The following is a 15646-nucleotide window of genomic DNA, read 5'->3' on the forward strand; positions in this document are numbered from 1 at the left end:
AAAACAGTGCCTGAGAGATTTGCCCAGGAAAGAAGTCAGATTCCCATCTTCTTAGCTGGGGAATTTTTCCTCGAATACACAGGAGCTCTTGCTAAAGAAAGGTTAAAGTTCAAATCTCAAAAAGATACTTCTGAAGATAGCAAATAACTAATTAGCTGCTTATGAACAAGTAAATTGTTCAAGACAGTAGCATGAAGATGATCCAGCAGAAGCTGTTCAGGCTGAAACAGCAGGAGAGAGAATGGTACAGAGGGGCAGTTTTACTTGCACAGGCAAAAAGTCTGAAGAACCAACCAGAGGAAAAAATTATCTATTGTACTGGTTTAACCTAGAAGTCTAAGAACCAACAAAAAAGGAGAAAAAAAGAAAGGAAAAGGAAAAAAACACTCCCCAAAATCAGGGAGATAAAAAGAGAGAAAAACAACAATACAAAAGGACATGTGCTCCAGTATTAAAAAAAGCTAATGACGTTTTTTCTTCCAGGAACTGGCATAATTCTTGTGTTTGTCTGCATGCAAGACACTGTGGTCAGGAAAACATTTTTGAGGAATTGGTCATGTTGCAGTGTTTTCAAATTGCTGGTTAAAAGCAAAGGAAAACAAGTCTTTGCAACCTAAAGGATTTTTTTTTTCCCCTTCCCTTTTGTAGCATCTTATTCAATGAATAATTATATGTTTCAAAGCAATGATTTACCTCACTTCTTTATACCCAAATTTATTTTGCTTTTGGGAAACATAAAGACAAGTGGCTTTGTGATTCAGTAGCCTTCTTAGAGCTCCAAGTAATCTGCTTTCTCCTCAGAAATAATTTTCTTCATTTTCTAGAAACTGGAGGAGCCAGACCATCATTTAGTTTATTCTAATTTTATAACAGTGCAATTGCAACTAATTACCTCCTAGTGTGAGAGATCTAGATCTTCAGAGCTGGGCATAAGCCAGCAAGATGTGATCTGGCTCAAGGTGTTTCTGAGTATGATAACTGGAAATTTGTTCAGGCCTGTCTCTGGAAATTCAAGGTTACTTTGGGTGGGTAGGAGGGTAGGATTGATTCATCCTTCACTTTGGCTCTTTTTTTTTTTTTTTCTTAGACAGCTAAAGCAGGACTATCTTGTTACTCACAAAAAAGTATGGAAGACTGGGTTATTCTCCTGCCTGCAGCATTGCCTTGTTGTGCGACCTAGGGCTGGGTACCTACCAGCACTCTGTCCCAGCCTATCATCCTCCAACATTCTGGGGCAATGGTAGGTAGGGCTGCTGCCACCCTTCTCTTTGCCCCTACCCATATATTCCTGCCCCTCTGTGGCTTATGCTGGTAGAAAACTAATCCTGTGTTTAAAAATGTTCTACAACCTCAGTCTTCTTCTCTCTGGAAGTGGCCTAGTGGTATTTATTTAGCCTGTATTGCTAGGAAACTGGATGCTTGTGAGGTGCTGGCCATGTTCCCAGGCTTATGAAGGCATCTGCCTTCCTCCTCCTTCTTTCTCTCTGTGGTCAGTGACCTGTGATGGAGCAGAGAAAGAGCCATCCAAGATTCTGATGTGTACCCAGCTCCTGAAACTGCATACCAAGCTCCCAAAACTCTTCATCTGTCCTGAGCACCTGATGAGTTACTTCCTTTCTCCCGATGTTGGTTTCCGTCTTGACTTCTTGGCAGGCACCTTCCTCACACAAAAATATTATCCCTCCTCTTCACTGGTGAGTTCAGTCCAGGCCCTCCTACTATGGGCTGCCATCCCAGCTTTTGTTCCCAAGACAGAGAGCAGGACACAAGTTAACTCCACACTGCCTGGGGAGAAACACCTCTGTGTCCCATGGATGACACAAACATCCAATACTGCCACCACAGAAATTTCACCAGTGTCTGCTCGAGGAACTGCCAAAATCTCTTAAAAGGAAAGCAGCTGCTGCTGAGCCAACAGTTCCTTGAGCAGGAAGAGCAGCTTCCAGCTCAGACCCTAAATCCCATGCAAAATCCAGTGGTTACGAAATAGCTAAAATTCTGGAAGATGATACTTTTTGTTTACTTAACCACCACAAAGGTTAGAAAAGAGCTGCCCTGGAAAGGCTTTGTGAGACTCATGAGACAAGAAGCCCAGAGAACTACAGGAATGACCTGGTGGAAATTGAGGGTCTGATTTCAATTTCAGTCACACAGATCTTAAGCCCATGTAATTATTTCTTTCAGCTTGAGTAGGGTTATTCCACTTCATTTCACATGCAAGAAGTAAATTAGGCCCTTCATAGACCTCTGGTTCCAGCACTGATACCAGGAGAATCTGCAGCTGCCTGCTAATTCATTTTGCTGTAGTGCTGCTTCGTGTTTTAACATCTTTTATTTGTGACATTTATATGGTCGAGTCGCTCCCTCCTTGAAGAGAAAATCTTCTGGAAAAGGTAAGAGGGGAGTAAACCTCTGCAAGATCCTACTTGTAGCTTCCCTGCCAAGTACTTTGAAAAGCAGCATTATTGATGTTGAAAAAAAACCTGGGGGTTGCTTACATAAAGCTTACCTGCATGCTTCTTGATAGACCTTGTTACAGATGCTCTGTTCCTAAATTGCTTGGGAAACTTGTTAGGTTAAGGAAGAATAAAAAAACCCTCTTTTCTTTTCTACCTGAAAAACTGAAGCCAAGGTACAATTTGAGAACATTACAAATACTATAAGCAGTTAAGCACCAGGAAGGGACAAGAACTAGCTACAGAAAAAATATCTGCTCAATTTAAAAAAAAAAAGTAGTCATAAATAGACTTTACATGGACTTAGTTTGGGAATTAGGAGTTGGACATTCCACAACCCTGGAAATTTTTCCTACTAGTAGCTGTCAGAGAAACAGTTGAAAAGCAAACTAATCTAAAGTCAGAACTTTGTATATGTAAAAAGAAATTTCTGACATGACATAAAATAATGCAAATCAAGACTCAGTGATCCAATGGATTATTTGTCCATATCACTAAGTAAATTTGCCTGTCAACACCAACTGCTGAGGTTGGACATCAAGCCCCAATGTGTCACAAATGAATCAAATTAGAGCTCTTTCTGCTGAGATTGAAACCACTGATGTATTTAACTTAGTCCAGCAAAAGCCGTCCAGTCCTTCAGCCTGTACATTACTTATACAGAACAAAATCATAGTAATTCCTAATGAAAACTCCATATCTTTTTATCACTTTCCTTTTCCATATGGACCTTATGAAAATACAAATGTGAGAGCACAATGCTGGATGAATCCTTTCCCATGTTACATTCCATACAGAAATATGCCCGAGCATGCAGGTGTTTGCAACATAAATGCCAATCCAAACAAGAGGTTGTTGCAATTTCGTGCACCAAGGCAGAGTTCAAAACAGGGCCTCACTGCAAGCACTTGAGGTTGCAATTTGGGAGTGTCCTCAGCTACTGTAGTATGTTTGGGTTTGCAGGTCCTCTCCTCAGGCTGCCAATTTTGAGCAGAGTTCAAAAAGACAGAGTGATGATTATTATGGGTGAGGCCATGGAGGTGAAGTCCATGAACTGCCTCAGTTCACTTTCTGTGGTGCTGACATTGCTTTGCTCCATTCTTTTCATGCTTCTGGTATAGTTCCTTCTGTTAGTTGCTGCTTCAAAATGGAATATAAAGATCAGCTTCACATAACTACATGTTATCTGATTCGAGTGATAACTGGGAGACAGATCTCTACTTCAAAACACAGGAAGATTTTGCAGGACAGGATTACCTTCTTGCCTCCCAGCTCACTGCAGGAGCAGCCCAGTGAGGGTCTCATTATCTATTAAACTGAATTTAATGAATAGTAATGTTCTTTCCTCCTAGCAGTATTTTCCAAAGTGTACTCCTCTCACACAGAATAGCATAGTAGCTACTGGTTAGCTTTCCCTGATTTACCACCATTAGCTTTGTATGGGGTGAAGGAGCCTGTGTTTACTACCAAATGAAAGGAGAGCATCCACAATTCTCCTTCTAATTAAGCTTAGCCTTGTAAACTATGAAAAGAGTATTATATGAAGGCCAACATTTTATTGTCAAGCAAGTAGGCTCCTACTGTGCATACTGCCAAGGAGAGATAACAGGGCTCTTATACTGTCAGAAATTTGTCCTGCCAAGTGGGCATCAGGTTCATCTAAAACATGCCCAGTGTGTGTGTGCTGCCAGCCAGAGGAGGTTTGAACTTCACATTGATTCCTCTCATTAAATCCTCACACAGTGAATGCACATTGATAGGTGCTTCCTCTGGTTACAGAAGACCCAAAAAGGAATCTTCCAAACAAGCCTCAAACGAAAATTTTGTCAAATGAAAATCTGCTTGTACATCCTGACCTTAAAATAGTTGAGGTGGTGAGTAAGGTGTCTGTAGCCAGCTTGTGTCATTCCTATCTTTTTGTCTGCATCAGTGGAACTGAGTGTTCATCATAAATAACCATGAAGCAGCTGAAAAGGAGAAATTAAAATTCAGGTAGTGAATATCTTATCCTATAGGCTGAAGTTGATGATTTTTTTGTTTGTTTGTTTGTTTGTTTGTTTAACAGCTCTTTGCACTCCAAACAGTGAATAGAGGGAGAAAAATCTTTCAAGAAATTCCCATCAATCCAAACAATCTTTTTTTTCTTCCATGAATACATTTTTGTGTGTTTGAATGAGTTTAAGTATGAGTTTGGGAGTGTGACCTCACCTCTTCCCACTGCCAGTCTAAACAATCCTGGAATGTGGAGGAGGATGTTTCACGTAAACTCCAAATCCCCTTTTGGGTCTATGTCATTTATGAGGATAAGTTAACCCTTAAAGAAACCTGCAGTTCTTCAAAGTTTTGAACACAAAAAATATAATCATTGCTGTTATGATGTCTGTATTTTTCTTTTCAGGACAAGTCTTTGTTTAATATTTACTCCAGTTTCCATGTACATCAGTGGTAGTACTGCCTGCTTGAGGGCTTAAGAACTTGCCTCCAACACAGTAGAAATTTGTTCAAACCTAAAAATAAAAGTCTACATGTTTTGTTTTATAGCTTTTTTGAATATTTAGTAATAAAACATTTTCCAAGGGGGAAAAGAATGCACTACTTGACTACCTTGAAAAGGAGAAAAACAGGAAACATACACAATGCAATGTATTGTATCAGTCCAGTTTTTCTACCCTCTCCTTCAATGATTTTTTTTAGTTCCTTTAAAGATGATTGAATGGTGATGAGTGCATCAGGTCCAGAGATCCTGCAGTACATCAGGAGGCTCTAAATATAATTTTTAGGACAGTTAAATGCCAATCAAAGTTCTATACTGAGCCTGCATTCTAAAAGTATGCAGACATACCTTTAACAAGTAGCAGGTAGATCAGGAAATCACATCTCTCACCTTTACAGTTAGAAAAGTTTTAAGAACTGATAAGCATAAAAATAATAATTGGAAAGGTCAGTTGTGAAGGTATAGTTTAAAGAGAACTGGCTCTAGTTATCTGCAGTAATGAATTCAGCAAAGTAAAGATCTATCTGCAGGACAACCTTAAAGAGAAGGTACTACAGTGATAATCTTTCTAATGCTATCAGAAGCATGATAAAAATAAAAATAATAAGTAAATAAAAAGTAAATAAATCTGACACTATCAGAGGCAAAATATAATTCAATCAAAACCTGGGAAGAGTCAAAAGTCTCATTTTGGTGCTAGAGCATATTAAAAAACCTATCTTGGTTGAACTCTAGCTGTTTGTTGAAGTCTGAGTTCAAGATAGTCCTGGTGAAGCCACATAAATCCTTTCACACAGATGACTGGAGTGGAGATGTTCCTACCCCCTGGTCCAGGTGTTCACACAGTTATTAGCAAAAGAGAAGCTTAGCCTGTGAAGAATTTGTATTTTATTCGAGTTGCTATAATTCACTGAGCATTGGAGCATGTGGGTTGATTGTAATCCCTCTCCCAAAAATCTTAAGTGAAATACACCTCGTGGGCATATCCTCTGCCTCCTACACGGAGAATGGGACCACTGGGTCCTGTGGCTCACCTGGGTCTTACCACTTACTTGTGGCTGCAGAACCAACAGCAACCTGGCAAGCAAGGAAATTACAGCTCTGGAAATAACAGAAGATTTGGGGATCTGGGTCCCAAATGATTTGCAAAAACTGAACCTTCAGCTGGCTTTCTATCCTGCAGGGAGGGAAGGGAAGGGCAGGGAAGGGAAGGGAAGGGAAGGGCAGGGAAGGGAAGGGAAGGGAAGGGAAGGGAAGGGAAGGGAAGGGAAGGGAAGGGAAGGGAAGGGAAGGGAAGGGAAGGGAAGGGAAGGGAAGGGAAGGGAAGGGAAGGGAAGGGAAGGGAAGGGAAGGGAAGGGAAGGGAAATGCCACCCTGTGGTTTCTATCCAAATGCAGAGGTGCCTGAGGGTGTTGCCCCATAGCAATAGCAGGTCCGTGACATCTCAGCTAACCTGACATGGGAGAGAGGACATAAGCATCCCTGTTCTATACCTATTGTTGGCCCAGTCACTCAAAAAGTAAAACTGAGGTCTGGTTGGTTTTTTTATGTAGCCCCAGGGAAGAAATTGAAATAAGCAAGTAATCAGGTTGAATGTATGCATGCTGTGTAAGTGGCATCTCTGGAGCCAAATGTGGCATCTCTGGAGCTAAATGTGGAAGAAGAAAAGATGAAGAGATTTTTGAGGATAAGAATATATAAAGCCTATCTTAAAGCAAGACATGCTGTTCCCAGCTGTATCTTTATGAAAGCTCTATCTCTGGATGAAAGAAACAAAAATCTCTCCAACAGCCTGTTTTTTCAAGATAAGCCAAATTTTCACTGCCTTGCCTCTAACTTGCACTGGCATGCTGTATACTGCATGCTTTTCTATTTGCTTACCAAAAGGTATAATGAGGTAATTAATGCACAGAACTAGACAGTTCCAAGAGAAAAAACTTCTCCTTTATTCTCAAGTTTCTCAAATGTTGTTCTGAGAACTGTACAGATTAACTTCTAATGGGCAGGTGAAGGACACCACAGCAAGCACACCCTTCTATTTCATCTATTACTTGCTGAGGTAAATTACAAACTAAAATCTTCTCTGTATGTTTAATCTAATTTAAACCTCAAAGTACATTTGAGTGAAAGGATGTAATACATTATTTAAAGCTAATCCATTAACCTATGGGTTAATAGCATTCATACCTTTTTAAAAACCCACAGTTGATAGGAAAATCTGAAAACTAAAGAGCATCTCTGGAATATTAATTCTTTATGGACAGGTCTTGAAAAACAGCAGACTGCCTTTCAAAGATAAAGGTAGAAAGCCCTCTGAAAACATTGTATTTGCAGTGTTTTCTATATTTAATCCTCTCTAGCACTAGGCTCGGAGATGGAGTCTTTCTTTTAGCTCCCGTTAACAGGAGAGCACACCTTTTCCCTGTTTTATGGGATCTTGCAAACTCCATAAAACCCTTCCTTGTGAAACAGTACCCACAGCCTCCTTTTTGCTCGATTTCTTTGTATTCAAGTAAGCTGTCCTACCTCACAAATGCAAGGATTTTGCCAAAAAGGCAGTTAGAACCACTGCAATAACATCATTTAGCAAATGAACCATAGTGAGGCACTGAAAAATAGCAGTGGTACAGTTAAAGCAAGGAGAAATCCTGTCTCCTCTGGCTCCCTGAAGCACAGTACTACACGTGTCGTGCCATCCTCCTGCTATGCCCAAAAGTAAAAAAGTTCTGCTGACAGGACCATGACACCCCTCAGCCCTGCAGGGCTGTGGGAAAGTGTGGCAGGGCTTCTTCCAAGGTGGTTATGGTCTCCGAGTGCATGGAAGCAGAGAAAGCAGGAGTATGGGCAGACTACTCTGTTCCTACTGCAAGCAGCATAAAAAAAGAGACAAGATTCTTGATCAGTAGCCAAAGAGAAATCAGCATAATATTTTCAAACAGATGTTTTATAAATGTAACAGCTTTCTTTTTGATAACTGAACTCAGGACAACATTATCACTCGTACCAGAATGAGGCTCCCTGAGTGAGACTCAGTTCCCCAGTGTTAGGGCTCCTTGTTCTCACTGTGAGTGTCTCCTTAGTCTCAGAAAGAAAATCAATGCTGCGGTTTTCAAAATGCTGCCTGGAAAGAGATGTGAAGAGGAAGAGTGCAGAAAGATTGAGGTATATGCATGCAAATGTACAATTTCAACAAAGCCAGCTCAGCAGGCTTGTGGGTGCTCACTTAATAGCAAAATTGTAGTTAGACAACAGATAGAATTTTCTTCTCTGTTGGAGCTGCAATGTCCTCTTAAATCAATGTTATTTTTATAATTTTTTTTTCGTTTTCCTGCCCTTTACTTCCAACTAGTCCAACTGAAGTCTCATTGCCAATGGAATATCTAAGGGTGAATGATGCAGCTTTCTCACTTTACTTTGATATTTTTGCTGGGGTTCACTGGAATAAATGACACTTGGAAATATACTGAGATTCTTAATGGCTATATCTATCTTTATTTCGAAATAAGATTTCCTGTGTGCTGCTTGACAACCATATTCCACCAAATCATTACTTTGATCCCACCCACATTCCAATAATACTGCATACTTTCTCTGACTTTCTTCATGAATCACCCAATAAAACACACCCAGTTTAAGATATTATTGGCAATGGTACAGTCTATGTACATTAAATCTCATTTGAAACAAAAACCTTTGAACCTGAAATGTTGCCAGTACTTGAATCCAAGAAGTCAAAATGCAGTAATGTAAATCTTCTTAATACACCTGACACTCCTGAACTGTTCCTACAATTAAAAACTATTACAGCTTAAATTTGTACCATAACTGGGCACTCAGTGGTTTGAGACCTATCTGATGGTTAAAAAAAATATTAAAGATTGGTAGTTCAAATATCAAGTGAGCAAAACTGTTCTGGAAATTATTGAGACAATGAGCCTAACCAGAAGTCAATTTAGGACTCTAATTCCTCTTTCATATGTTAGGTAATTAAATTAAGCGAAGGAACTATTTTTGTACCAGGCAGCTCTTTAAACTTTTGATACTTGCTATTACGAACCATCTGTCCCTGAATATTGTCAGATTTCATAACTGTATCAACATCTTCCTCAAAGATTATACATGGGGTTTTAAGTTTACCTGTATCCCCTGTAGTTTTCTGTATATTTACTTCATATAAAACGCTTTGTTCTTTGGATTCCCTCCCAGTTCAACAGCTGAAAAGTTCTATGTAAAAACTGGCACATGTCAAGACCCATCATTCATCTGTCCTCCTTATTTTGGATAATTCTGGGGGATTGTCTTCTGTTATACAATCCTTCTTCCAGTAGAATGTACATTTTCTAATGCTGTATATAACACACACATAAACTCTTTTAGAACATAGTCAGCCTCCAGCTTTAGGGGAACAGAATTTTGATTTCAATTACGTCTCCACTGAATGGACCTCTGTTATATTTTTGCATCTATTTGACTGGTTTCTGCATGTCATGGCTCTGTCTGTCCACAGGTCAGTCTGGGCTCAGTGCTACACGAACTGTAACTACACACTTGCTAATTGAATTGGAGCACAAGCAGAACAAGTTAATGTCTGCCCTCAAAAGACAGTACAAATACAGACATCTTAAGACTGGCTCCTCCAGAGGGCTAAAATACACATGTGTAACTGACCCTTAAATTCAGTGTACTTCCTACAAGAGCCAGGGTTATGTAAACAAAGAGTTCTTAGGATGTAACCCCTTGAATCTCCACCCCTTGCATTTTTTAGGACCGATGGGTCCTAGCAATCACACAGACCAGGATAACAAACATGTCTCAAGCAAACTTTGCCCCGGGAAGTAGTGGATTCTCCATCCCTGGAGATATTTAAAAAGAGACTGGATGTGGCACTCAGTGCCATGGTCTGGTAACTGCAGCGGTAGTGGATCAAGGGTTGGACTTGATGATCTCTGAGGTCCCTTCCAACCCAGCCAATTCTATGATTCTATGATTCTCCTGACATGCATCCCACTGGTACCTACCACCCTTTAGCTAAGCAAAAAAAGGGATTAGCTGCCATCATAGGCATGTACCTGACAAAATGGATTATGCTCTTTTTTGGATGATGAGAGTGGCCAAGACTTTCACAGAACTTGTATTCACATGGGTTGTGAAACATTACTACTCTCTCATCTGATCTAAGCCAAGTTCAAATCTGAAAAAAGGTCTGCAGAGAGGTTGCCACACCCCACTTCTTTCAGGATTTGGGTTTTGTTTCTACTTTATGTTGGAAAAATGTAATATGAATATAAGAACTATGATCACAGAATCATAAGAAGGTTCAAAAAACTATAAATGAGAACGGAATTGAAAATGCTGTACACAGCAGCTTGCTGAGAGGAGTTGGGAACGGAGAGCAAGAGGGTGGGAAGAGCTGGTGCCCTAGTAAGAAGAAAAAGGGGTTGGAACAATGTCAAACTGATGTTGGAGGACAACTGCCAAAAGGAAAAGAAGGTTAGGGGGTAGTGGTAATTCCATCTCATTTGTCCTTCTGCAATGTATTTTGGGATCTGAGTAACTCATCTCTGATTCAGAAGAGGAGCGGAAGCTGACTGTATGTGCCAATATCTAAGCAGACCTGGAGAGATGCAAATTTCAACTCAGTAGACCAGGAAATGAAGGAGCAGATGAATGCAAATGTATTACTCTGAAAATCAGGTTAGATATTGACAGGCAGGGACTGGTTGGGTGGAAAAGGGAGACTGCGTGGGCTGAGGAAAGGCTGGGAAGCCTGGCTGACTCAAGGGCAAGTCTAACAAGGAGACAGGGTCTGGCCTGGCATACAGAGAGATAGCACATTAGGAACTCTGCATTAGATTGCAATGGCATCAAACAGCAAGAAATAGCACAGAAGACCTTTTTTTGCATGTGTTTTATTTTATTCACTATTTTCCATCTCAGGCCTCAAGCTGTATCAGGCACATCTCTTTGCTTCTTTTGTTCTCTGTTTCTTTACCTTTAAGATGCGAATAATGACGTTTAGTTACTTTCAAAATGATTTGAAGATGAGGTGTTGGGGGGGTATTGTTATATACTACAATAGCATCCCAGCAGTACATATATGATGTTGTTGCTGCAATTTCTTTAAACAGCCAAAATTTAGATTTTTTTCCTCTCTGCTCAAAAATAAAATAAAATAATAAAAAATTCAACTGGTAAATCAGAGAGGAAAATATTGAATTTCTGGTTGCACGGTCTTCTTTCATTCCAGTATGTCAGTGGGATACAAACCTCTGAGAACCAGGAAATCCAGAGCTAAGGTACATTGGTACAACCTGAACTCTTCCTTGTTTGATCAATGATTCAGTCTTCCTGTGACATACATATGCATGACACGTGATTCCTGAAGCAGAGCATCTCAGAGCTCTATCACAGCTTTCTTAAAGGAAAACTTGTGTTCAGCCAAGCACTATTAAATGAAGAAACATGTAAATATGCTGCATTCAAATACTGACACCCAGTTCCCTGAAACCATCTCTGATAGACTAATTCTTTGTCCTCTTTCACAGTAAATTTGACCACCTATAAGATTAGATACACAGACAGACACAGACTCATGCAGTCTGTAGCAAAAGGAGTTGGGGATATCACCACTGGTAGAGGTCTTGGTTGCAAAAAGTGGCATCAAGACTTGCCTCCTGATTAATATGACTCTCTTCCTTTTGCCCACACAGCCCATCTTCATGCCATTACTGCAATAGATTTGCTTGCAAATTAACACCAAGAGCCATTGCAAGCTCCAGGTCCAGCCTTACTGTTGCACCAGGATATACCTCAGGTGGATATTTTCTGATTTTCAGAGGTTTGAGCATCACTTGAACTTGCCACTGAATTTATTGCCGTCCTGGAATGACATGAGGAACCTACAAGGCCAGCATAGCTTTGTATTAACTGTCAGCAAATCTAGGTGTTAATTTATTCATTCATGTTTGGCATAATAATGTGCTTATAATCTTTCTGCAAGGCCTTCACTGGGAGCAGCAGCAGCTGGACTCTGATGTCAAGGTTTGCAGATAGTCACCAGCTCAAGCTCTTACTCAGGAAACAGGGAAAAATAAATAAAACTGAGTACTGCACATTCAAAAACCTTCAAAACCCCATGGGATGTATCAAAAAATTCCTCAAGTATTTTTACTGAGGGTGAAAAAAAGAACAGGAATAGAGAAGGAGAACAGGAAGATTGAAGGAAGGAAAAGGGAAAGAAGAAAGGAAAGGTTTCATGATGAACACTCCTTTTAGCTGAAATGCTTTTCTACATTTTCAAATACAGTATTTCAAATCAGTTGTGTCCCAGGCTTCAGCCATAAAGTTTTCATGTGTATCCATATGTATTATGGCTACCCCTGTGCTTGCTTGCATGTGTGCGACTTAATCCACATTTTTTGTCATAGTCAACTTTTTTGTTAAGCACTCTTATAAAGAAAAAAAGATGGTCTAAAAAGTAAAGAGCATAGAGTTTAACCATAAAGCACAACATATGCGTGCAGACATAATCCTGGGGGTGGACTAGAAAACTATGAGTCAGTGTTACTCAAGAGGATAAGCAGTTGCCTTGGTGCACCAGCAGTCTAACCCCAACACATTTTTTGCTAGGATTTGCAGGAAAAGAGGGTTTTGTGGAGGAATCCAAAGGAGGATAGAGAGATGGCTGCGCAGATATTTATGGCTCTTCCCACACACAAAGGGTAGCTTGGGATAAATGCAAAGCTAGCTAAAACTAGCTTTGTAAACTGGTATTATTGCCTGATCAGACTTAACTTCTTCACAGCAAAGGAGGGAAAACAGGTAATAATTTGCTAGATAATAATAAGATAATATGAGCAAGTTGTTGAGGCTGCAGGGTTTTTGAGCCTGAGGTCCTAATACCTGGAGCGGTTTTGACTGTCACTAATCCAGCTACATAATAACATGTTGCAAATGTATCAAGGTGGATGTTGGGTATCTTGTGTCTAACTTGGTCCCTTGTGTAGCTCTGACAGGGTTTTTGTAGTACTTTATGTAAAAACTATCATGTCTTGCTGACTGCAACTTTTTTAAAGATACATTATGTAGAAAGCAATACACATTTCTTGTATCACATGCAAAGAATCTTGTTAAGAAGTCCTTAGTTTGTATACTTCCATCTACAGCCTTGGCCTCCACTCTTTGTAGTGTTTTTTCCACGAGTTGCCTACAAACATGAGTTAATATATTTCTTAAGTTTTTACTTCCCAGTCCCTGTATAGGTACTCAAATTGGCTACGAAAAGTCCAGCACAAAATCTGCTAGAAAGTTTTGGCTGGTGCTGTCTCGCTTGCTCCTCAACACATCTCATCTGATAAGAGAAGTCTGTTGTGAAAATTTTCTTTCACAATTAGGCATGTTATTTCAGGCAGTCCAACACACTGTCTGAAAGAATCAGTGCCTGTTCTACACTTACAGGGTCTCTGTCTACCCTGCTTGTGACCAGTGGCAGGGAATCTTAATGCCAACTTGGACTTTGGTTTAGGCCCTGAAGGAGTATCTGGGGATTTGCTGAGGTTGCAAAGTTTAGAAATATCTGGTTAGTTATTAATTAAGTGGGATTTGTCACTGTGCATTAGCATGAAACCAAATAAATTATTATTATTTTTTGCTTCCATGTGTGCATCACTGTAAGGTTTTGCCACAGAATTTTTCTACTCACAGGGGAAGGGAGCCTTTTGGTAGCTGCTGGCAATGGTGCTGGGACCAACTGTGCCTGAGGAATGCAGTCTGATGTTCAAGGGGCAACACGCAGCAAAAAAGTTGCAATTCCTGAACAATTCCAATTTGTCTTGCAAGGCTAAATCACTTGTTAGATATCTGTGTGTCCTGGTTTCACTGGGATAGAATCACAGGCCACCCACAGCAGGCAGGCCATGAGCATTTTTTTGAAGTCAGATGTGAGCCAGGGCTCACAGTCAGATGTAAGTCAGGGCTGCTGACCCCCCAAGCTAAGAGGTGTATCCCCCACCACAAACATCATGGTGATTACAAAGGGGAGGGCTTGCTTCTCCTCCTTCTGTGGACTAAGCAGAGTATAACCCTGTGTACTTAATGTTGGCAGTAGTATTATTTTTGCTATTTCGTTAAATCCATTTTCATTACAATACATGAGTCTCCTCTCCTTTCCCTGACTCCCCTTTCTCATCTGGAGAAGGGCCACTGGAGGATACAGTAACTGCTATAGTTTAGACCCAGAAACAAGGCTAAACGTAGACACCATACTATTAAAATATGCCCCCAGTCCTGCCTACGGAGAAAGAACTAACTACCACTTAAAAAGATCTCCCCCATGTAGGAAGATCCAAAATTAGTTTAAATGAATTTATGGTAAATACGATCTCTTGCAACCATAATTTGCTTTATTGCATAAATTGTACTTATCTTTGAAGAAATATGTACATAGAAATAAAAAAAATCTTAAATACTCTAGAGGCCATTACATATGGGGCAATAATTAATTGGTGATAATTAACACTACTAATTCACTTTTAAGAACATTCTGGTGCATTCCAAATTCTAAACCCAGTTGTCATAGACATATCTCATGATATCATATATATATATATGATATATATATATATATATATCATCTCTGATTATATCAATGGTCAAGGTAGCTTTGATGCTCTCACACCACAGTGATCTATTATTAGTGTGCATTAGTGTCTCTTCATAAAGAGCTTAAAAAAGGAACCAAAGCCCTTGATTCCTTCAGTAAAATGAAGCACATGAGACTTTAAGCTGTTGCTATTTAACTCAAAAGAAGCAAAACCAGGTGTTAACTGTGATGAGATAGGAGAAAAGTTACTGGAAATAACTTGTGGTAACAGGTATAATAAAATAGGGATCTTCAAGTATACTTAGTTTTCCTGTTCTCTGTCTATTGTTATTACATCCAGCATTGTCAGCAATTTCTGATGTCAAATATATCCAGAATCTCCTTTTACAATACAGTGGCAGAGAATAGTGTGGTTCATATAACTTAGTCATGGTGAGTTTACTTGATTTACTCAGATTTTGAGATTATACATCTCAATAAAATCAAGCATTGGAAAATCAGTATCCTCTAGGCCTGCAGACTCATGTAAAGATTTAATGGGTATGAAACTGGACAGAGCCTGTTCTATAAGGCTGTAAGGAAAGTGAGGTACTAATTTTAAAAGAAGTTTACATGTTTTCAGCCACAAAGTGAGTGAATTATTGTAGAGATAAAATTCACAAAATAAAACCACCTGGATGATGTTAAAAAGCAGCTTACAAGACACGCTGTTAAACATTCAGTCAAAAACAGAGCTACTGAAATGGTACCATTTTTTTTAAAAACTGAGCAATAATAATTTACTTTGCTTTTCAGTGTATTAAAAACTTCATCAGTTATTACAGAGATAAAAAGACTGGAAGATTCAGGTAAGAATCCCAGATAGCACCAGTACCAGTAATGGTCCTTTCCTTTATCAAGTGCTCTGAGCACCAATGAATCGGGGCATTTGTTTTATTTAACATTTTTAATCTTCGAATTCACAGTGAAAGAAATTTATCAATACAGTTAAAAGGACAGCACAGACCACAAGGTACAACCATCAAAAGCAGAAAACGAAGGATACCTGTGCGTATATGAAATCGCCTATTTTAAAAACCAGTCAGAACTCTCGGC

The sequence above is a fragment of the Heliangelus exortis genome, chromosome 2 (genome assembly GCF_036169615.1).
Source record: "Heliangelus exortis chromosome 2, bHelExo1.hap1, whole genome shotgun sequence".
In the NCBI taxonomy this organism is placed as follows: domain Eukaryota; kingdom Metazoa; phylum Chordata; class Aves; order Apodiformes; family Trochilidae; genus Heliangelus; species Heliangelus exortis.